General features: G+C 36.7%; 1 long non-coding RNA gene across 1 annotated transcript in view; it reads right to left on the minus strand.

The window, feature by feature from the left end:
* The window catches only part of LOC117037128 (uncharacterized), a 43,360-nt gene that overhangs the window by 6,354 nt on the left and 13,686 nt on the right, over nt 1-23,320 (minus strand). Inside the window, exon 3 of the long non-coding RNA XR_004425469.1 lies at nt 11,253-11,373. This is a non-coding gene — a long non-coding RNA (uncharacterized LOC117037128). The remainder of the gene's footprint in view (nt 1-11,252; nt 11,374-23,320) is intronic.

Genomic DNA, 23,320 nt, shown 5'->3' on the forward strand with positions numbered 1-23,320 from the left:
TGATATCAAAAGACACGTTTAACCTCATCCCATAGTTTGTCAGCATTCCAGCAGCCCATGGAAAAAGACTTGAACCCTGAGTACACCTACAGTTCATGCAAACACAGACTTATTTATGCACTAGACAAAGGTGGGATGGGAGATAAGAGATGAAGAACTCAGTTTGAAAGTGTTCCTTTCTTCTCCAGAAAGGGGGGAATGAAAATAATCTTGAGTGAGGCAGGAATCTAGCACTGGAAGATGCATAAGAGAGTGAAGGGAAGAGTTGCTCTTCTCAAGTGTGAGGTTGTGCTTGAACCCCTCCCAGGCTGAAGCACCTGGTGGGTTTTCCTGCAAAGAGCAGCTTCTGTATTATAAAGGATGACAAAACTGTATCACATCAATAGGTGAATGGATAACAAACCACTGTGCGGAAGAGGCCCTCTTTAAAAGCAGTGAATATGAGATGATCAGATATTTTCATTCCACAGAAGAAAAAGGTGTGAGCCACGGAGAGACACTCAGAAATAGAGACTCATAGCAAAAGAACTTAAACTCGGTATATCCTGTAGGCAAGAGACCTGGTGCAAGGTGAGAAACATTTGTATCTCTCTCAATCTCAGCAAATGACTCATATCTAGTGGTGTACTAGAGCCAGCAGACACCAACTGGAGAGGGCCAATTGGTAAATATTCAGGAATTTTGCAAACCTGTTTGGTAACTTGAAACTGGCCATGATGGGAGTATTTATAGCACAGAATCAGCAAATGCCATAACCCAGACCCATTATTGCCAACTATATCAGCACACCTCTCCTCAAATTCATTAGGTTGAAAGAACTCATCATATTGTCTCCCAGGTATGATTACTAACGTGTCCTGTACTTCTGTTAACAATTACCATCTTCCCAAACACCAAAACTCAAACCTCCCAATTATATTTGACACTTTGCTCAATAACATGAAGAAGAAAAAAGGAGGAGGAGAATTATTTAAGTGGCGTTATTTTCTTAACACATTATGTCAACCCTTTTGATAAACTCTTTCCAAACATCCTCACAACATCTCTTAGAAGAAGGTATTATTTCAGTTCTGCAAAGGGAAAACTGAAGTTCAGGAAAGTTATATTACTCACTCAAAATTTCACAACTAATAAGTTTCAGAACTATGATTTGATTCCAGGGCCCTCTAAGTACAAAATTCACTCTTAAACCCATATGCCAATTTTCTAATCAGTGGCTAACTTCAGCCCTTTAGGACTTTTCATTGTTTTTATGGATAAATTATTTACATACAATTAAGTGCACAAATCTTAAATATGTATTTACTGTGTTGGCAAATGCATACACTTGTGACAATTCACACTCCTAGCAAAATATAAGCCATTCCCATCATCCCTGAGAATTTCCTCCTTCCTTGTTCCAGTGAATCCCCCCTGGAAAGCAACTACTGCTTTGATTTATTTCATCACAAAGCAGTTTTATCTCTTCTAGAACTTCATATAAAAGAAATCATACAGCATGCACTCTTTTATGGAAAACTTCTTTAGCTCAGCATTTTGAGAATAAGCTGTATTGTTTGTGTCTATCAGTATTTTGTGTCTGTATTACTGAGTAACATTCTATTGTATGTATAAATCAATGTTTGTTTACCCACTCTTATTGATGAACATACGAATGATGCTATCAACACTCTTTTACAAGTATTTTTTGTTGACATAGTCCCCATTTCTTTTGGGTAAAACCTAAAAGTATAAGAGCTTACCCATAGCTTAGCTGTATGTTTACCTATATGAGAACTGTCAGTGTGATTTTCAAAGTGATTTTGTCATTTTAGATTTCAACAAGCAGTATATGATAATTCCATTTGCTCCACATCCTTGCCAACACTTAGCATTTCCTGTCTTTTTAATTTTAGCAATCCTAGTGAGTATGTAGTGATGACATATTGGCTTCAGTTTGCATTTCCCTAATGACTTAAGAGGTAGACCAACACATCAAAGAAAACACAGAGTATCAGGAGTGTGTCTTCATGACTTTAGAGTAGGCCAAAATTCCTTTGACAAGACCTAGGAAGCACTAACTTTAAAAGAAAAAAAATTACTATATATATATATATGTATGTGTATACATATATATATATATACATATACATATATATACACACACACACATACATACACATATACATATTTATACATATATATGTATATATATGTTCAAAATTAAAACCTTAAGAAAATTAATAAACAAGGCATATATAAACAAACAAAAGACTTTTATACCCAGACTATATAAACAACTCTTTCAACTCAACAACTCTCAAAAAAAAAAAAAAAAATCCAATGGCAAATTATGGGCAAAAGATATGAACAGGCACTTCACAAAGGAAGACACACCAGTGGCCAAAATGTACATGAGAAAATTATTCGTAGCACTTTATTTTTACCTTTTTTTAGGAGCCAATCATGTTTTGTTTTGTACTATAGTTTGTGTATGTACAACTCCCAACCTAAATTGTAAACCACTTGAAAGCAGAATGAACATTTGAGGCATCTTTCTACCCTCAGGGTATATACATAGATGTGGAGATAGATAGGTGAGGCTTACAAATATTTTACAATGATTGACCAAATGAATTAACAATGTATATCTTAAGACATTTTAGCTGGCCATTAATATTGTAAGCAACATGAAGCAGTAATATTAGACCAGTGCCAAGAAAGAAAAAAAAGAAAACAGATAACAAGAGGAACATGCCTCAGAGGTGAAAAACAAAAATTCCCACAGACAGACGAAATGACATTTTAAGTATTACTGTAAAATAGAAGAGGAAATAGCATTAGTAGAATAAAACAACAAAGATAATGTGAAACAAAGCTTTCCAAAAATAAAACCTCTACTCTTTTGCATGGGCAACCCATCTCTGTGTGGGTAACTTTGCATCTATGAAAGCCCAGGGGAAGCTATCAGACCAAAACAGGAAGCTATGCATGTGCTCTCAGACGGAAGTCACCAAGACATGCCTCTTGTGTACTCTGATATGCATCCTGCTTGCCAGAAAACTCAGATTCCTTGTCAAAAATTAGACTCAGACAATGCAGATGGCATCATTGGTACCTCACAACAGTGTTTTCATATTCAGGTGACACCTTGGAATTGCCAGCTCACCATAATTTTAACTCCTATAGGGCAAGCCCCCCCAAATAAAATTTGTTCACTGAGGCACTTGTGACTGACTTGTATCAAACTTGTTCATTTCTATGATTCATGACTATTGTTCAATATTTACAATAACTCTGAAAGGAATTTTCTAGAACTACAGGTTTAATCAGACAATCATCGTAAGTATTTTAAAATAATAATGCACTCTCTGTGTCAGATGATGACCTCAAGAACCAGGCCTTTTCAAGAAAACAAAATCACTGAATGTATTCCAATGATCTGTCTTATTTCTGTCCCAAATTTCAAACTAATTTGTATAAAACGTTCAATTCCCAGATAAAAGAAAGATTTTTGTCTTTACTGATTAGAGCTTTGACATGTGAAAATTCCGAACAACAGGAAATAATTTTCATGGGTTTTCCTTTTTGAGATTCTCAGGAGGGAAAAAAAGCAGCATTCCTGAATAAATTAAATTATATTTCATGACTAGAGCAGTAAACAAGAGGGTTAGGGGGACACTGGGTGGGCTCATCTAGGTCCTAGGAAAAGAAGAAAAAACAGAAGCTTAGAAAAGAGAGAAAAGAGTTAAAGGATTTGGAGGACCCTAAAAAATGACATCCCAGACCTGTAAAATGTTTGTGTGTGTGTTTATGGAGGTGGAAGGAAGAGGTGTATGAGAGTTAGAGAAAAGAAAACCTTAAATGAAAGTTAAGTTTTGTCAGGAAACCTTGGACGATAAACGTATTTATCTCTATTCAAGCAAAACTCAGATAATTAGCACAAGTCCTTAAATAAAATGAGTTCATCCAAGATGCCACTTCAGAAGCATTATTCTCCACCTAATACATACACACACACACACGCACACACACACACACACACACATCACATCACATCACATTTTAACACCAGACCTTGAAGCCATAGTAAGAGACATAAAAGAAGGAGAAGGTGGAGAACAGCAAAACTGCAGAATACTCTTAAATATGTTGGCTGGACATCCTTACAACCTTCAGACCACTCTGTTGAAGACTCACGTCTTAAGTTTTCTCAATGAAATAATAAAAAAAAAGAAAAGAAAGAAAGAAAGGTGCTTGTGGCTGGGGTTAGAAGACAACAAAAAGTAAATGGTCCAAAGTTCTAAAATGACATCAAGGTAAAGGCAAATTCATTCCAGTTATGTTCTTTCCAACTTATAAATAGACAGAGAATACCTGCTCAAGCCTCCTCTACTCTCCTAACTGCTCTCTCGCTCAGGGCAACGTTGGCTTAGATTTTTTTTAACAAATTTGATGCATTTCTGTAAAAGATATATGTATATCATTTTTTCGATCTGTCATATTTTTTAAATGCTCAACGAGAACCTATTATTTAAAACATTCCCAATAGTTTCTATATGTCTAAGTTCCAATTTGGCATTTTGGACGTTTATAAAATGTAGCATATCAGAATAGGATTCCATTTCAGGATCAGTGAATGGGTTTGCCACACCAGAATGTCAGGCTTCAGCATGTTATTTTTGAATTTTAATTCAGATCCTTTATGTGACTATCTATCCATTTCTAATTTGAATTTTGCTGGGTGGTTTAAAGCTTTTAAGTTCTTTCACATCTATTCTTTAAGATGCTTAGTTTAGCATCTTACATTTTCCCGCCAGGGTTTTCTTTGTGCATAATTTTTTGGCACCCCAGGCGGCAGGCTCTGAAACAGTCGTTGGGTTTTCTGTGGCCCCCAAACTCTCCCAAGGAATGTGGGAAACTTGGGAGCGTCCTGAAGGATTTGGTGCCTGGGGTAATGTGTGCTGTTTGTTTAGTGAATTAGCACCTCAGACAAAGATCATAAAGAAGGTGTTCCTGATGGCTTGAAGCGCAAAAAAAAGGAAGCGTAGTGGATGTGTTTCAGCACTATTCGGTGCTCTGTCAGCACTATCCAAATTTTAGACTCCGGTTTAAAATTGAGAACCTCGATGTTTTTATCCAGGATTTACAATGTTGGAAGATACAATTTAGAAGATGTCAGCTGGAGTCCATGATCTTAGAGACACTTTTCATGAGAATGTGGTTTATTTGGTCACTGACGATTCTAATGCTTGTCTTGTTCTTTTGTGCTGTCTTGCAGGAATATGGAGCAAATTTTCCAGGGACTTCTTTTCTGGTGAGGGTTTTTGTAATTCTGTGCTTTAGCAATAAATCTATAATGACTATTTTAAGATCTAAACATATGAAACATAAATGGTGAGAAGGACACCTGTATTATGGCAGTTCCAATAATAGCTACTAGTTATGTGGTGCTAACTAGGGCACAACCACAAGACTAATCTATTTATATACATTTAATCTATATAATGATGCTACGCCTTAGGTACTACTATTAATATTTAACAGATAAAAGACTGAAACTTTACATAGCTAAAAAATGTATGTCCCCTTGACTCCAAAGCCTAAGTTTTTGACCATTACACTATACTGCCTCTCTCTGTAATGCACTGAAGTACACTTTGCAACGGTATAACACTCTATACATGTCAGGTGGTATTATCATGGCTGTTGGAAGAGTCTTAATCTTGCACAATTCTTATTTCTACTATCTAAAGGAAGAAATACCTTAAAGTGGTTTGAATAATACAGCTCTCATTGGGAACTAGGTGCAGGAATACTTCAAAACTAGTGTTTTACAATTTCAAGAACTCAAGATATGGGCCAATGTCATCGGAAGCTGCTGCTACCTACTTCTGAGTGTGGAGGACTAGCGTTGGCAAAAAATAGCAAACAAAACAACTACTTCAAGGCTGACAAAGCCTGCCTTGGATGCCTACATTTTTCTGCCACAGTTGCAAAGAAAACATTTGCATTCGAAAAGCACTTCAAAATGAGTTCATTTATCTGCTCCTTAGAAGACACCTACATGTTAAGGTCTCCAAGGAAAAGAGCTTGTTTCTTGACACCACAAGTTAAACACATCTGTTTGCATTACCCATCGCTATTATTATGAAGTGAGATATTGATGGAATGTCAAAGGTCAAGACTCCTGAAGCAGAAAACTCAAGACAGAGAGTTTAGTACAGTCATATGCTGCATAACGATGTTTTAGTCAATGCTGGACCGCATATACCTTGATGGTCCTCTAAAATTATAATGGAGCTGAAAAATTCCTAGCGCTTAGTGATGTTATAGCCGTGCTAATGTCACAGCACAACGCACTACTCAATCATTTGTAGTGACGCTGCACTGTCAGTCATGTAAAATATAGCACATACAAATACAGTAATGGTCTATGCCATCTAGGTTTGTGCAAGTACATTCTATGATATCTGCACAACCACGAAATCACCTAACAATGCATTTTTCAGATTGTATCCCCATCATTAAGCAGCACATGGCTGTACTTCAGTAACACTCCTCTAACTTATGCAGATATGACATCTCACAGTTTAAGGGTTGTTATTTTCTGATATATCTTTATAAAAAAATATTACTTATCAGACTTCCCTGGAAAAGAAGTACACATCACTATTGAGACATGAGACTTCTTTGGCTAAAAAGCTGATAATTTGGGCAACAATAAGCAATTTCAAGTTATCAATAATTGCTTTGTTAAACGAACAGATTATAGCAATTTCTCTCCAGTAAAATATTGCTTTCATGACATCAATCTTTTAGCTGAAAAAAGGAATTAATCTGTTTTTGAGGCACTAAAGTGATCTTAACTACAGCTGTGAGTTTTCTCTCATCCATAGATTAGGGCAACTATTTTATTGATCTCAATGGATTCTTGAATTTGTAAGAATTGTCTTCTCTCTCTCTCTCTCTCTCTCTCTCTCTCTCTCTCTCTCTGTCAATTTTACAAGAATCCTCAGGCCTGAACTACTGTAATAAATATCTATTAAGGCATTCAAATATCTACCATCACCATATCAGTAAGCACTGCTTTGGAGCAGGCACAACTGTAAGTCTCTGCCAGTTGAGAGGGAATGTCAATACATCCATCTTGATAAGGTGAGATACCTATGATCATACACTGTCAGAAGGGAGAAGATGGGGCGTGTCTGGGTGAGAAAGGTGAATAAGCAAACTCGGTGACCATCCAAGCCAAGAGTAGCTCAAGAACTGGAATTGGAAAAATACAACAGAGCTACAATGTATGACTGATTTCTACTTGTTTTTGTTTCTTAAATTCTTATTTAACAATTTAACAGAGAAACTGTCCATGGTATCCCTTTGCAGCATTTTTATTTTGCTCTGCCCTAAGGAAGTCTAATTTATTGTTGTATACAATTCCAACTTGTTTTGTGTTATTACCAATTTATCTCATTTTGTTTTAAATTGTGCTCTGCTTTGTTATGGATTGGTAACCTTGAAAATTTAAATGACAATGTAGTGGAACACCTATGGTCAGTTTTGTAATTTCTATCAGCCTATATCTACAGATACAGTTTGAAAAATCAGAGCATTCTATGTAAATTGTTATTCTGAATTAATGAGAAAAAGGCTTTGTCCAATTAATGCATGCTTCTTAGACTTTAAAACAATGTGGGAAAGTCCTTAAAAGATTTCTGACAGAAATAGCTAAAACGTGTGTGTGTGTGTGTGTGTGTGTGTGTGTGTGTGTACATACATACATGCACATTCCTTACGTTTGGGTTAGAAGCCACAATGAGAGTTGAAAATTAAAACTAATAGACACTCAAAAGTCTAAGTATTGTTTCCAGTTTGAATCTTAAAGAAGGGTTTGAGTGGTTCATATTCTAAATGGTTTGTTCATAAATAATGAATGTTAGAAAGGCAGAATGCCTAAAGTCCCTTTACATCCAAAAGGAAATTTATGATCCCTTCAAAATTTTAAATCATTTCAGACGGTATGAAAAAAGAATACCTTTAGGTATTCTTTACCTAAGTTCTACTCTGGCGACTTGCTAGAGTTATATTCTATACGAGGCAGATTTAATCAACTTCAGTACTATTGATATTTTGGACCAGATAATTCTTTGTCATTAGGTGCTAGCCTCTGAATGATAGGATGTTTAGCGATATTCCTAGCCTCTGCCCACTAGATTCTAAGCAGCAACTCCCACCATTAGTTGTGAGAATAAAAAATGTCCCAGACATTGCCAAATGTCCTTTGAAAAAGATGAGGACAAAAATCATGCCTGTTTGAGACTTACTAATATAAGAGCAACTAGGTAGTGAGTGTGCGTATGTGGGCGGGGGGAGGTGGAGGGAAGAGGGTTGTTCTCACTAAAGGAACAAACTGTAAGACAATTTTGCCTTTAATTTGGCATTTTACATTGAAAAACCTGGCTACAATATTTGACACCTCCTCTCACAAGAGGTGGAGTCTATTTCCCCTCCTTTTCAATCTGGCCTTGCCTTGTAAAGAGTTAGGACAAAGAGAATGTGCGTAAGTGGTACATTGTGACAACTGAAGCTAGGCCTTAAGAGACCTTGCAGCTTCCAATTTGCTGTATTGGAGTGCTGCCCTGGGACTACCAGGTAAGGGAGCCGGTCCAGCCTCCTAGAAGATGAGAGGGCCCATGAAAGTAACAAGGTTCTCCAACCAATAGCAAGGACCGATTGTCAGATACATGAATGACCCCCACATCTTGGACTTTGCAGGCCATCATCTGACCCTCCAACTAATTCAGTCTCATGAGTGAACCTGGGTAAAACCAGCAGAGGAAATACAGAGCCAATCTATAAAAGAAAGAGAAAAAAGGAATTGTTCTTGTTTTAAGCCTCTAAGTTTTGGGGTGGTTTCTTATGCAGCAAAGACTAACATGGTTCCCTGGCTTGGATCCAAAGTATGCTGCTTTCAAGAGACTCCTACATGAAACGTGGTAGGTCAGATGCAGAGAGGTGAATGACTTACGGTTAGAGTCATGAAGACATGGTTCCTAGTATCCTTGGAGACTTCATACAGCTTCTCAAGGGCACACGTGTAGATAATGAAGTAGGAATATTTCTCTGTGAGTCCCCAAATGATGTAAATGATGTTGGATCTGCCGGCAGTTTTTGGGTGTGCGCCTGGATCGTGTCTCGTGAAGCCAAAGAATGGACACACAGACAAGGGAGGGGCAAAAAGTTGTAAAGGAAGATAGTTTGTTAGAGGCAGGAGAAGAGGTTGCAGCTCCTGAGCGGGAGGGGATCCCAAATGGGGGTGCCCGTGACTGAGGCAAAAGTTCTTAGTTTTATACCTTCCCTTGCCTGTTTGGGGAAGGAGGCTGGAGCCTTCTAATTGAATTCATGTATCAGGTTTGTCCTGTTTGGCCATCCTGAAGGGAGGGATTAACGAAATAACCCATTTCTATCTATCAGATCTGCTCCTTTGTCCAGCCAAAAGGGATTTGAGATTATCTATTAACCTCAAAGCATATTCTCACGTCTCTGTCCTGGAGTGAAGGAGACATTCCAGGACCTGGAGTTTCAGGATATGGCTGCTTTGTTGCTTATTCCATACCTGTCTACCTAGCAGTATGCTAACTAACCTGTCTCAATAAGGTACTAACTTCAGAACCTCACTCAATTCAATTAGCAAAAGGTGTTTTTGTACTGTATCAACAATGTGTAAAGTACACAAGAGGATGAAAAGGAGGCTATAGTTTTCCACCTGTTTTAAAGTAGGTTAAAACAAAAGCTTAGCTATTATTGTGTCAAGCAATAAGACATGATGCCCTGGAATAAACAAAAATATATGCCTAAAACAAATAATGATTGCATAGGTATTGTATCAGTAGCTTGTCACTTGGCTATGCTGGAAGAAATTTCACAGAATCTCCTGCCATTTATGGTTTGAGTTGACCAAAAAAGAAATTCACATGAGTTTTTTGAAAGGTAGAAGTAAAGCTATAGTCATTATGCTCTGAAGGTTTTCATGCTTAGATGCAGTGAGAGATGCGTGCAGAGATGTCAATAGATCCAGCGTGTCCTTGTTCTACACCCCACCCTGTGTCCGGCTCTTTTTTCCAACTGGTGGTCCTGCTGACCAGCAGCTACTCCAGACTCACCACCTGATGCAGAGGTGACAGCTTTCAGGGACTCTGCCAGCTTTTCTTCCTAAACAACTTCAGCATCTGGATGTGCTTAGCATCCAAGACTTTCCTGTAGCCTATCATTTGTTCTTTTGTACCAGTGTGTCAGAAGGATTGATTAGTGGTTTTGTTCTGATCCTTCAACTTTTCCTTTTGGACTTCTCTCCAACTTCTCCCATATTTGTGTAAGGTCTTCCTATAATAGAATTTTTATATCATGATGCTCAGAGTGGTTTTTACGTCCCAATTAAACCCTGGCAGATGGGGTAACACAACAGTTCAGAAAGAAGAAATGCTAAGGATTAGATTTTGGTTTGACATTCCACGTATTCATACTTAATTTTGAGGATCCTATATATTTGCTTGATTTCCTAGCCTCAATGGATACTGGAAAATGCCCTTTTATTATCTCGTACATACAGTCCATTCATTCTTCCCCTAGTCATGGAGAAGCAGAGGATAGGAGAAAACATTAAAAATCACTCTTGCCCCTTAGTTGTTTCAGTTACGAATCCAGAAAGTCTCAAGGGGTATTTTCACTACATAGAAAATAGGATTAGCACACTGTCTATAGAGGTAAAAATCTCTTGGGCAAAAACTGTATTGAGGAACAATAATCAGGGGCCTTTTTTTTTTTTTTATCAGAAGTAGAGAAAAAGTAACACTAGACATTTTGGTGAGACAAGAAAATGTTTATGGCATTTGAAGGAAGATGTTTCTCAGAAATAATTTAAAAAGACTTCAGTGCCCATCATAAATACCAAAATACCAAAAGAAAAATCTGTAGGCAAATGTAACATTGAGAGATATAACTCAGTGAAGAATAAAAAAAAATTCTCTATAAGACAAATCGAAATGTGTCAGGGAGAAATAAATGCCGTAAGCTCCATACTTGATAAAATTGAACTTCGGATTTCTGAAAGTATTATATGTGTAAACAGTTACGATGCCCATGGTATATTCCGTAATGGTTAGAAGGAATTTTGATATTACAAAAAGGAGACTGCAAGCCTACAATTCTGAACTGTAGCTAATTTTTTAAGCTCAATGGATTAAGTCAAACATATGCTACTGGGTTTTACTTACTTTTGCCCCTAAATGGTAACCCTGAGCCAAAGTGGATGCAAGGTCTTCACTGGTGGTTCACAAACTCTAAGGTGCATCAAAAACCTCACGGGAGCTTGCCGAAAATATGCCTGAATGTTAGCTGCATGTATACAAAAAAAAAAAAAATTGGTCATTAGTTCCAACATGTGTAACTACATCAACAAAAGCAAACATAATAATATATTACACATCCCCACTAGCAAACCAGTACATTAACATATAACTAAAGCGTAGCATGGCGTTTAAATGCTCCAAATTTACAATGTGATTAGAATTTACACTGCAACACACATATACATAAAGACAATGAAGTTTTCTGACCATCTTGTTTACCTGGCACAGCACCTCGCCCAGAGCTGAGCAAACAGTCATCTTTTTGTTTCCTTTGGTCGGACTAACAGGAACTAGTATTATTCTTTGAGGTAAGTGTACAAATTCTCCTTACCAAAAATAAAAACACAAATAAATACTTGATTTTTCAAAGAAAAACAAAAAGCATACAATTATTTCCTTTTATTGATTGATTTATTTAAAATACAACCCCATCACTTAATTAATCTTGCTTCTTTGGGTACAATTTTACATTTGTTTTTACTGTTCAAATTTTTTTTTTTTTAAAGTACAGATTGCTTATTTGTTTCATATGATTTTCTCCCACTGCAAGTTGAGCTGTGCAGTGCCAAGCAAACTGGGATTAAGAAAATGAGTTTTGCTTTTAATCAATTAAATGAAAAAGTTGGCACATGAAGCTTGTAACTCCTTAAAATAATGACTAAATAAAGAAGAGATAGTTTAATATTTAGCACAGTGAGACAATAATCAGAAAGTAATAAAAACAGACATCTTTAAATAGATAAAAGTGGCAAACCTATATAATGCATAGAGTTGATTCCAATAACATCCAAAATTAATACCTCATGGAAGAAAGAGTGCAAATCACTGCACCTTATTCAGTGTTCAGATTGAACCTGCCGTCTGACTATAAAGCTATCATTGCAGCGGTATTTATATCCTCAGCAAACAAAGATTATTCAGGTGTGAAGATGAACACACATGAAAAAAGCAAACATGTCCATATTTCACATGAAAAAGTATTTATTGAATCAAAAAAATAAAGAGGAGTTCAAATATTTTGAGCCCTACGGTCACTGAAAAATCCCTATCTCGTTTCAAATCACTCTTAAAAATCATGAAGCTTTATGATTTCAAATATAGTCTACCTTGAGATATGAATGAAGACGCATTTTGGAGGTACAATTTTTTAAAAGAGGGATACCTACATATTAGATTCTGAGACAGGCATGAACTAATATTTGATATAAATTATTCTAAAAGAAGTAGTTAGACATTGATGTGGAAGGAACTTCAGTGTATTTTAGGGAATATGCTAGGGTAATGTGAACTTGGAGTTGTGATGAATCAAAATGATTTTCCAATTTAAGAAAAGATAAATCTTAATTTCCATTTGAAAATAAAAACAAATTTCCCTTTGTGGAATACTTAGAGCAATAGTCTATAAACCCTATCTACTGTTTCACTTCCTTCATGTATTTACTCAAATGTTTTCTTGATTAATGAGGTCCACCTCGAAGACCTATTTAAAATTGAAATATTATATTCACACTGTTGATCCCCTTTACCTTGCTTTTTGTTCACTGTTTTCATAGTACTTCTTCCTATTTAATTTCTATACTATGTTTATTACTTAATCTGTCTCCCCACACAAGACTCTAAACTCCCCAAGAGAGGTGTTTTATCTGCTTTGCTCAGTGTTATGTCCAAGCTCCTAGAACAGTAGCTGCTACAGTGTGGGGCATACAATAAATATCAGTTGATTTTCAGTGAATTTGTGTACAGTCTGAAAAAGTAAAATGTATGTTTAATAAAACCCACTTTTCCAATGTATAGTAGTTGAACTTAAATATTATTTGGCATAAATTCATGGAATAAATTTTAAGCAATTTTGAAATTGTACTCCAATATTCAGAATATTGTTTTCAAATGTATTTTTACTAATACAAATATATCTGAGACTTCTGTACATCAGAGTGTAGAACCTATTTTTTGCCAGTTTACAGACTTGCATCTATGGAGAAAATCATTTTTACAAGAATGTCTGAACAAAACACAGAGTCTGACAAAACTGGGTTTGTTTTCAGTCAAAAAATTAAATCTGAAAACTCTGGCTTAAGTTTAGCATTAGAAAACTTTTGAAAGAAAACAATCGAAAGGTATTTTCAAATACATTGTTGTACACCTATTTCCTTGATGATCCCATCCATCTCCATTACTGATCTATTGCCTCTGTTTTACTTACTCATCCATTTAAATTTCAACACCTGCTCCACATCTGCCTTGTCAGGACGACCTCAGTGTTTCGTCATACATAGGACTATGAGTAGAGTAAGTACTTTTATTAGTACACTTTGATTAAATTTTCCCAGTGCCTAATTTTCTAGTCAGAGAAGTCTGACCTTGTCTGTAAATTCTACTACTATCGTAATTGGATTATCCTTGACATAAGAATTCCCCTATTCGACCAGGGAACATTGTCTTCTTCAACTACCCAGCATATATTTGAGGAGGAACTTTAGAATCCACCATGGAATTTAGGAATGAATTGTCTCACCCACTCAATATCACATCTGGCTACTTGGGTTCACAATTAGCAACTGATCATGATTCCTTTCCACTAATATTCAAATATCCACACAATCCTAATATAGCTTCATCTTCTAGTTGCCCCATAATCCACCCATTACACATGAACTATGTCAACTGAATCCATGCAGCATACTACAGTGAAATTGTAGAAATTCACTGAGAGTACTCTTTCTGACTGCAGTGTGGATAAGAAAAAAATCAACAAAATATAAAAAAGTGACCATGGTGGTTCTTGGTTAATGGTGTTGATATTTATGCAGGATCTCATTCCATTTTCAAATGAAAGTTCATTAGGGAAGGTACTGGGTCAGGTGAATCATGCTTCTCTTCCTGTCTGATGCCACTGCAAAAGTCCAAGTGATAGTGCTTCTTCTGCACTACAGCAATTAACTCCTGAATGGCTTCTGCTTTCCAGTTTTGCCCCTTTTCTTTTCATCCTCCATACTATTGACAAAATTACCTTCCTAAAAACTTTTATCTTTTGCTGACTCTTTATTGCATACAAAATAAAATCCAAAAACTCCCTCGAAAAGTGTATAGAAAAGAGCCTTAATGATGTGACCCCAACTTCTTGTTCAGACTACTCCTCGCTCCACTGTCTCCTGCTTTTTCATGTGTCTGACCTCAGAAGAAAACTGTGTTCAGATGTTCATGATGTTCCACTTGTCCGACACAAAAGCTCTATGTGTCGGCTTCGTCCATCCAGTGATTAACATGGTACCTGACACATACTAGACACTAAAAAACGAGATTCCACATTCAAGATATTTGATGAAAACTTTCAACATCCCTCCATTTCAAATCACAGGGAGAAATAAAATAAAGGTAAAAATAAGTCCTTGGCAGCACTGGAAACACAGGAAGAGTGCAACCGGCAGTTGAGCTCAGTCAGCAATTTGAGGAAGATACTATAAACATTGGTGTATAAAATTCAATACAGCTGAAAAGTCTGTGACTCAATATGTTAAAAGAAAAGCTCCTGTAAATTTTCATGATTTCCAATTATTTAAGAAAATCTTTTTTAGCATGGATAAAACTGAGGAACAAATTAGTGACCTGGAAGATCAATTAAAGTGATTCTCTCATAATTCACTGCAAGGCTGAAGATGTGGAAAGTGTGAGGAAACCGTTAGGGAAGATAAAAGAAAAATTCAGAAGTTTCCATTTCTATTTAATAGGAATTCCAGTAAGAGGGAATGAAGAACATGCAAGGTTGAATAATTAAAAAATAATAAAAGAAAATTCCCCTAGCTAGAAAAAAAGGACGCAAATCTTTCATTTGAAAAAGGGTATCAACTGTCAAGATGGAATGTTCTCTATTTAGTGAAAATTCAGCTTCAAAGATAAAGAGAAAATCATGAAAACTGAAATCACAAAAACATGAAAAGAGTTTCTTCCAGCTTCAAAAGAATGGAGACAGAATGAGACTAGAGATATATTATCTGCAAATCTTGGTGCTAGAATGGAAAATTTTTTCTCTGATTCTGAGATTAAATTATTTTGAACTTATAATTCTATATGCAGAAAAATTATTAATCAAGTATAAAAGCAAAACTTTTAGGGGCATAGGAAAACTCAGACAGCTTAAAATCCACAAACTCTTTCTATATGTATTACTCAATGTAATACTCAAACAAAGCAAAAATTAATGTATATCATAAAGAGAAAAGCATAGGATAAAAGAAAACGTAGCAAAAAAGAAAGCAGTTGAACTCTTGATATAGTTTAAGCAATCATTATTGACTAAGACATTTTTAAAAGTGCTGCAATTTTCATACACTAGAAATTCCTAAAATCCTTAGTAAAATAGCAACAAAGCAAAACTTTAAAAATAGCAAATGAAAAAAGACAAAATAAAAGAATACTATATTATGTACTTCTTTATATCAACATTTTGGTAAATCTAGAAATCTAGACTCTAGAACCCTGTAGTCTAGAGTCCCATAGGTCCATAATCTTGGATGTAAAATAAGTTATATCTTTATCTCCACTAAACTCAAACTGAAATTTAGCATGACCTTTAATTATTACTCTTGGCAATAAACATAATGGTATTAGTAATTCCTTTGACTTTCACCAGTACATATCACAGAAATGTTTAAATTACTTTTCAATTGGTGCACGTATGTGAAAATATCATTTATGATAGTCATTAGATCAGCCTGTACATTGCACACACTCTCCCAGTTCCTGTCTATAGATGCTTCTGCAAATGAGCTGACCATTTCCTTAGGCACTCTTGCTTCGGTGATTCCTCCACCCATTTTACTTTCTAATATTCTTATCTACCTCTGTGTATCAGTACTTGAAAAAAGGTGAGCTTTTTCCTTTACTTGTTAAAGGCTTGTGACACTGGACAGCTGAAATGAGAATTTTTAGCTCTCCATAAGACAGTAGGGTGCTTTGTAATACAGATAACTCAGTGAGCTACAAGTATAAGCCTTGCAAGTTCAAACAAATCACATGATTGAGATAAATGTTGAAGTATTATTTAAAGTAACTTATTAGTATTCAAAGATTGTGCAGTGATACAGGCCATGCATGTTACAAGTTCTGAGTAGCAGAGATTCTTTTCTTTATTTGGTTTCTTCTTCAATTCCTGTTTTGTACACCGTGTTATAAGGTACAGGCAAGCACACATAGTATATTACACAAGCAGGTTTTGTGCATTTTTATTCCATAAGAATATTGAGCATATGGAAAATAACATTGTGAGAACACCATAAACATAATCAGGGAAGAAAAAAAAAACCCACACACATTGTTCGCAGAAAGGCACAGAAAGTCATGTGACTCCACTCACAATAAGAGTCAAATTCCAGGAAGGACATTTAAAAAAAAATAATTCTAAGAAGTGGTCCAATAGACTTCATTAATTGTCAAAGGGGTCCATGAATTGAAAAAAATAAAATAAAAAAGTAAAGAATCCTTGATCTAGATCAAGTAGATGTTTTCTAAGATAAAAATTATCAGAACTAATTCAGGAAGTGGGAAAAACTGGAATAGACCAATGATTGTAAGAAAAACTGAAGGGCAATCAAAGATTTAAAGACACACATACCCCATCACCCTTACCACTATCAAAGACTAGTGTCAAAAATGCTCCTACCAAACTTTCAAAGAACAGATCATTTCTTTTATTTAAATCCTTGAACACTTAGAAAAAGGGAAGGAAAAAAAAAAAAGCAAGTGCCCTAATTAATTCTACAAATCAAGTAAAATAATCCTGATATGAAGACTAAGAAAACTATACGAGGAAAACCATTCAAGCAATATTACTTATAAACATGTACAAAATTCATAATGAAATAATAGTAAAGCAAATAAATTTTCTCCAGTGTAGCAAGGAAGAAGAAAAGAAACGCAATTGAGGAGGTTTGTAAATTGGTATGTGTAAGTTGAAACTTCAATTTTCTCTAAGTTAGAAGACACCACCAAGCTCTGAGAAGAAAGCTGGAGGAGACTTGGAGAATCTGACATCTGAAGGAAATGGAGGGAGTTTAAAATAATTGTGGCAGAAAGTGGGAGGATGATTTTTTAACCAGAGAAATTATTGGAATTGCTAGGTAGTGCTGTGCATCTATTTGAGAGGGGATATCACTGTCCTCTGGCAAAATTTTCTTCAGCAGAGTTTGTCTGCTTGGTTACAGGGCATAGAGAGTTGTGGTTTTGCAGATAGGAGCAAAAAAAGAGAAAGAGCCTAATGAAATGATAACTAAGCTGAAAAAGGTGAAAAGTGAAGAGCAGAGCAAATCAGTCCATAATCTAGTGATCCTGCTGATGGAACAGAATGGTCATGTTGAGAGTAATTGATAAGGAAAATTATTACGTATTTTTATCATGGACTACTATACAGCAATTTGAAAGGATGAAGTAGATTCACATCCATTAAAATGTAAAACTCCCCAAGATATACTTTTGAATATGTTGAATAAAACTAAGACATGTAAGTTGTATGTGTGTGTGTATCTGTGTGTGTTTGTGTGAGTGTGTGTTCTACCAGATGATGCAATTGCAAGGAGAAAAGCTTACAATAATTTCCCCCCCTATGGTTTGAGTTTTCTACACCTAATATACATTTTAATTAAAAAAATTTTTTTTAAATAAAGCTATTTCCATTTGGAAAAAATGGTGTGCATAATTCAATCATGTAGAGATACTGCTGTTAACATTTCTGTTTGTTTTCATCCAATATTTTTATGGAAATATATTTTTTTAACAGAAGGGAATCATATTGTACATACTGTTTTTAATCAGTTTTTTCCACCTTTTCCATGGCATTAAATATTTCTCTAGTATTATTTTTAGTGGCTAAAGAAAGCCTTGTTAAACATTTATGTTTTATTCCCTTCTTGTTTCTACCAAAAACACTTCCATAAAAATCTTGTAGTTATAATTTTGCAAACACCTATGACTATTTTCTTAGCATGAATCCCTCAAAGTAAAAATGCTGGATTAAAGACTTTATGCAAAATTATGAGGAATTCAATACAAATGGCCAAACTGCTTTCCAGAAAGATTTTTAAAATTTATACCCTCACCAATAGCATATGACAATGCCTTTTTCCATGCTATTTTGCAAACACTGAGATTATGATTTTTTTTTAAATCAAGTTTTTAATATCGGTTCCCTAAAACTAGATTTATCATGAAATTAAAGATTTTCCCATTCTAACTCTATAATAAATTGTATTTTCAAACTCAAATAGCCTAGTGATAATGACCTGAAAGCAGTTTGATTCTGTGGCATACAGAAATCAAGACAATTATTTATGTACCTCTTACAGACTGTTTCTTCCAAAGCTTCCCTTCTTTACCAATCAGTTACATGAAAAGATTGAGGACTAAGTTTTGAGAGTCTGATTCTAATTGACTCCAATGAGTAAAATTAAAATTTAAATATAACTTTAAAAACTGTGCACTGGACCTTTGTGCCATTGAAAAAGGTCAAGTTCAAGCCCCTTATTTAAAAACCTCTCCCTGAGAGATCACAAAAAGAAGCCTATTAACATTACATCTTTCTCTTTTCTTTTCCTCTTTGTTCATTTTAAAACAAAGCGAATGCTGACTGAAAGCTAAAATTGGAGAAAACAGTCACGACTTATGCTACATTGATGCGATGCGGCATCAAAATTGAGTATGCTCCCACGGAAATCATGGGACACAATTCCTAGTGGAAATTCTTGGTGAATTATCCCCGTAAACAAAGCCTGGGCTAGCTATTTTGTTTTCTAAACAATACCGTAAAGGACTCATTGCAATTCGCCAACTTAGGCATTCTGTGGTTTTATTTTCAAACAAGAAATTCAGTTTGGTATGGTTGGAGTTTGGTTACTAACCATTTTGTTATTCCTATAAAAGACAGTGATAAGTTTTCCAACAGAAATGCTGTTTGAAATGCTTCAACACTAAACTTCAAGACTGTGAAATGGTCTAAAATTTAAAAATGATTTATTTTGGAAAGGAAAGAAGACATTTGCTTGCTGTTGCTGCAGTTGCTGTATACAAGCAAATAAAATAATAATCTACTGAGAAAAAGATGAAGATGGTTGCAAATGATTTTATTGTGTAGACACAGCCATATTCTTCAAATTAATTATAATGACAGTAACTTTTGTTGTTCATTGTCGTATAAAAATTGCAAAAATGCTACAATGCTGGAAAAAGCATTGATCAAAGATCAAAAACAGTTGAAACCTCTGGTACCTTAACAATTATCAAAGGAAATCCCACAGCTCTCAAGACATCCAATATTTATTTATTTCATTAAAAAACATACAGTGGAAGTCAAAAAAGAAAAAAGGACACCATAGTAAAGTATTATTATTTTTCTTTGCAATTTTACTGAGGATCTCTTCAGATATGTGAAGGCCTACATACCTTATTTACAAAATAATAACAAACCCTATAACTAACCTTTTGATGTATCTACTGCTTACTTAGCCACTGACCTATTTCTTTCATTGCCAAGCTCCAGTTATAAAAGGTCCACATTAACCATGTCTATTTAGAATAACTTTTTGTAATATAATGTCATGGAGGGTCTCTGATCCCACCCCCTGCACAAGAATGCAGGATATGGTGAAGCCAAAAAGGAACACCAACGAAGCCATGGATAGGGGGTTCATACCATTATATTCTCACTGGTGACTGGGTTGGAGACACAGGAAGCAGGAGCCACACGATCTGCAATCTGCTGTCCATTTCTCTGCCTGCCAACCAACCAACCAACCAACCGACCAATCAACCGACCAAGCCATTATCAGTGGCTAATGGCTAACTGGTTACAGCTGATGGCCAACTAGTCATAGCTGATGGCCACCTACTACCTGAGCCAGCACCTTTCCACGTGAGGTCAAGAGCCTGGAAACTGCTCTCTGGGACTCTGTCCCTACATATATCATCTCTATCTAAATATTAAATTGGTAGTTTCAGTTGAGTTACCACATTAGAGTAGCACCATGTGACAAAGGAGGTATTAGACCATATGAAAATTTACAAAAGAGATGTGCTAAAACTTGGTTAGAAAGTTCCTGGAACCCCTCATTCACCTCAAGGTTATAAAGGGCTCAGGTTTGGGAGATGAAAGAGGAATTTGCTAAGGGGATAATTTTAAAGAGAGCTGCTCTTGAGTCCGGTCCACAGAGGACAGAGAGAAACACCACCAGTACACCCTGCCCCAAACTTAATGAGAGAGGCTTCAATAAGACTCCTTAGGCTGCTCCTTGACACGTGTTCCTTGCAGGTGGGGGACACAGAAGACCTTTGCTTATCTCCTAGATGAAAAAGCTAAAGGAGTTTGGGCAGTGCAAAGTGAGGGGACATTGCTGTTCTGGGAGGTACCGTGTTTCCCCAAAAATAAGATCTAACCGGAAAACAAGCCCTAGCATGATTTTTCAGGATGACATCCCCTGAACATAAGCCCTAATGCGTCTTTTGGAGCAAACATTAATATAAGACCCGGTCTTATTTTCGGGGAAACACTGTAATTGCATTTCCTTCTGACAACAGGTAAAAGGTGCTTAAATCCCAGAGTAGCTGAATCGTATCAGAGAAAAATTCTTCCCAAGAGGACCCCAGAGAGTCTGTGTAAAACAAACTGTCAGAGAACCAGGGGCTGCAGTGTGTGTGTGTGGGGGGGTGCCACCGAAGGAGACATTACCACATCAAGAGAGTTTCAGTCAGAGAGGCTCAGCAGAGGAAACTCTAAAGAACCTCCCAAAATGTCTGTAAGAAAAAATGTACAGTTGTAAATGTCTGCCAGGCACAAGGAGGGTATCAGCATCCGAAAATGGTAGCAGCTGAGTGGGTTTTCTTCTCTTTCTCCTCTTTCAGCCTCTTTGCGCCAACTCCTGACAGGGTCTAAATTGCAATTAGCAAGCTAGAAGAAAAGGAGTGGGGAAAGAAAGAAGAGTTAACTTTAAATTAACTGGATCCATATCAGAACCGGATACTCTAATTTCTGAGAGGAGATTGTGGCTCAACGTGACATAGGAATTTTCTGTTATATGAGAATGACCAGAAGAATCAATGAGCCTCTCCAGAACTTCAACCAGGAGCAGAGAAAGGCTACCACCTGATCTGTCTAAAGGGCATGTGGAAAACAAGCATCAATTGTTTATTGTGATTTATCCCATGAGTCCTAAATGTTCTATTGCTCTTTGAAACCATTTTCTTAAAAATTGCCAATAATCTTACAAAGGCTATGTAATATGGTGACAAAAATGAATGAATTTGTAATCGTGAGATCTGAAATCGAATTCTATTCCTAGCTAAAGAGTTTAGAGGCCTTGTGTGGGGACAGAGCCCCAGAGAGCAGTTTCCAGGCTCTCGGCCTCACGTTGGGGGAGGGAGGGTGATGACTCGGGTAGTAGATGGCCATGGGTTGTGGCTAGTTGGCCGTCAGCTGTAGCCAGTTAGACAACTGGCCCCTGATATAACTGCTGCGGCTGTGCTGGTTGGTGAGTCAAGAGTTGAGTCGAGGGGAGTCGCGGAGAGTCGAGTCGAGGAGAGTCGTCGGTCACTTGGCAGAAAAGCGGACAGCAGGTCGCAAGTGTGTGAATCCAGCCTCCAGTGAGACTATAGTGGTATGACTCCCCTACCTATGGGTCCGTGGGTGTTCCTTTTTGGCCTCACCACATCCTGTGTTTTTGTGTGGGGAGCGGGAGCAGAGACCCCACAGGCCGCCCTCTGTGACACCTTGGCTAAGTTATTTAGCCTTTTTGGACCTCATATGTTTTTAATCTATAAATTCAAGAGGTTGGAATAGTTAATCTCTATATTTCTTTTCTGTTCTTGATGCTATTTGTCTTGATTTGGGTTCTCCAGAATTAGACCACGAGACAAACATTCTAGTGCAACTTAAGAGGTAATCCCAGTGTGGGGACAGAGTCCCAGAGAGCAGTTTCCAGGCTCTCGGCCTCACGTGGAAAGGTGCTGGCTCGGTTATTAGATGGCCATCAGCTGTAATCAGATGGCCATTCGCTGTGGCTGGGTGGCCATCAGCTATTACCGGTTAGCCATTAGCCACTAATATAACTACCATAGCTATGCTAGGGGGGTGGTTGGTTGGTTGGTTGGTTGGTTGGTTGGTTATCTATCTATCTATCTATCTATCTATCTATCTATCTATCTATCTATCTATCTATCTATCTATCTAGCAGAGAAGCGGACGGCGGACTGAGGCTAGCAAGTGGGGTTAGCAAGCGCAGATGGCAGATTGCGGATCATGTGGCTCCTACTTCCTGCGTCTCTCCTGGCCGCCAGTGAGATTAGGGTGCAGGAAGACCCCTTGTTGGGGTACTGGCAGATGTTTGCTTTTGTGTCTCTACCAGCCGCCATCAAGAGTATAGTGGTATGACTCCCCTATCTACAGCTCCGTTGTTGTTCCTTTTTGGCCTCACCATATCCTGTGTTCTTGTGCGGGGAGCAGGACCAGAGACCCTGCATTACACCCAGGAAACTCAGTAGAGGAGCAGGAAAATGGAACAGGAAAGAAAGTCACTAAAGTGGGTGTTATCAAGCCAGTTACCACTGAGGGCAGTAGGAGTTCAATCGGTCTGTGGGCCCCAGAGAGACTGTGTAGATTAGCACTACCCAATACAGATACAACACAAGCCAAACCAGAACTTTCAAATTTTCCTGTAGCCACATTAAAAAAGGTAAAAAGAAACAGATGAGATAAATTTTAATAATTTATTCAACCCATTGAATCCAAACTCTTACAGTTCAACATGTAAAAATTATTCATTAGATATTTAAATTTTTTTGACTTACTCTTCAAAATCGGGTGATGTTTTATACTTATAGAACCACTCGATTTGGAGACTAAACTGTCGTCTTGATGTGTATTTAGATTTTGTAAAATTGACAGTTGGAAAAGT

The sequence above is a fragment of the Rhinolophus ferrumequinum genome, chromosome 17 (genome assembly GCF_004115265.2).
Source record: "Rhinolophus ferrumequinum isolate MPI-CBG mRhiFer1 chromosome 17, mRhiFer1_v1.p, whole genome shotgun sequence".
NCBI lineage: Eukaryota > Metazoa > Chordata > Mammalia > Chiroptera > Rhinolophidae > Rhinolophus > Rhinolophus ferrumequinum.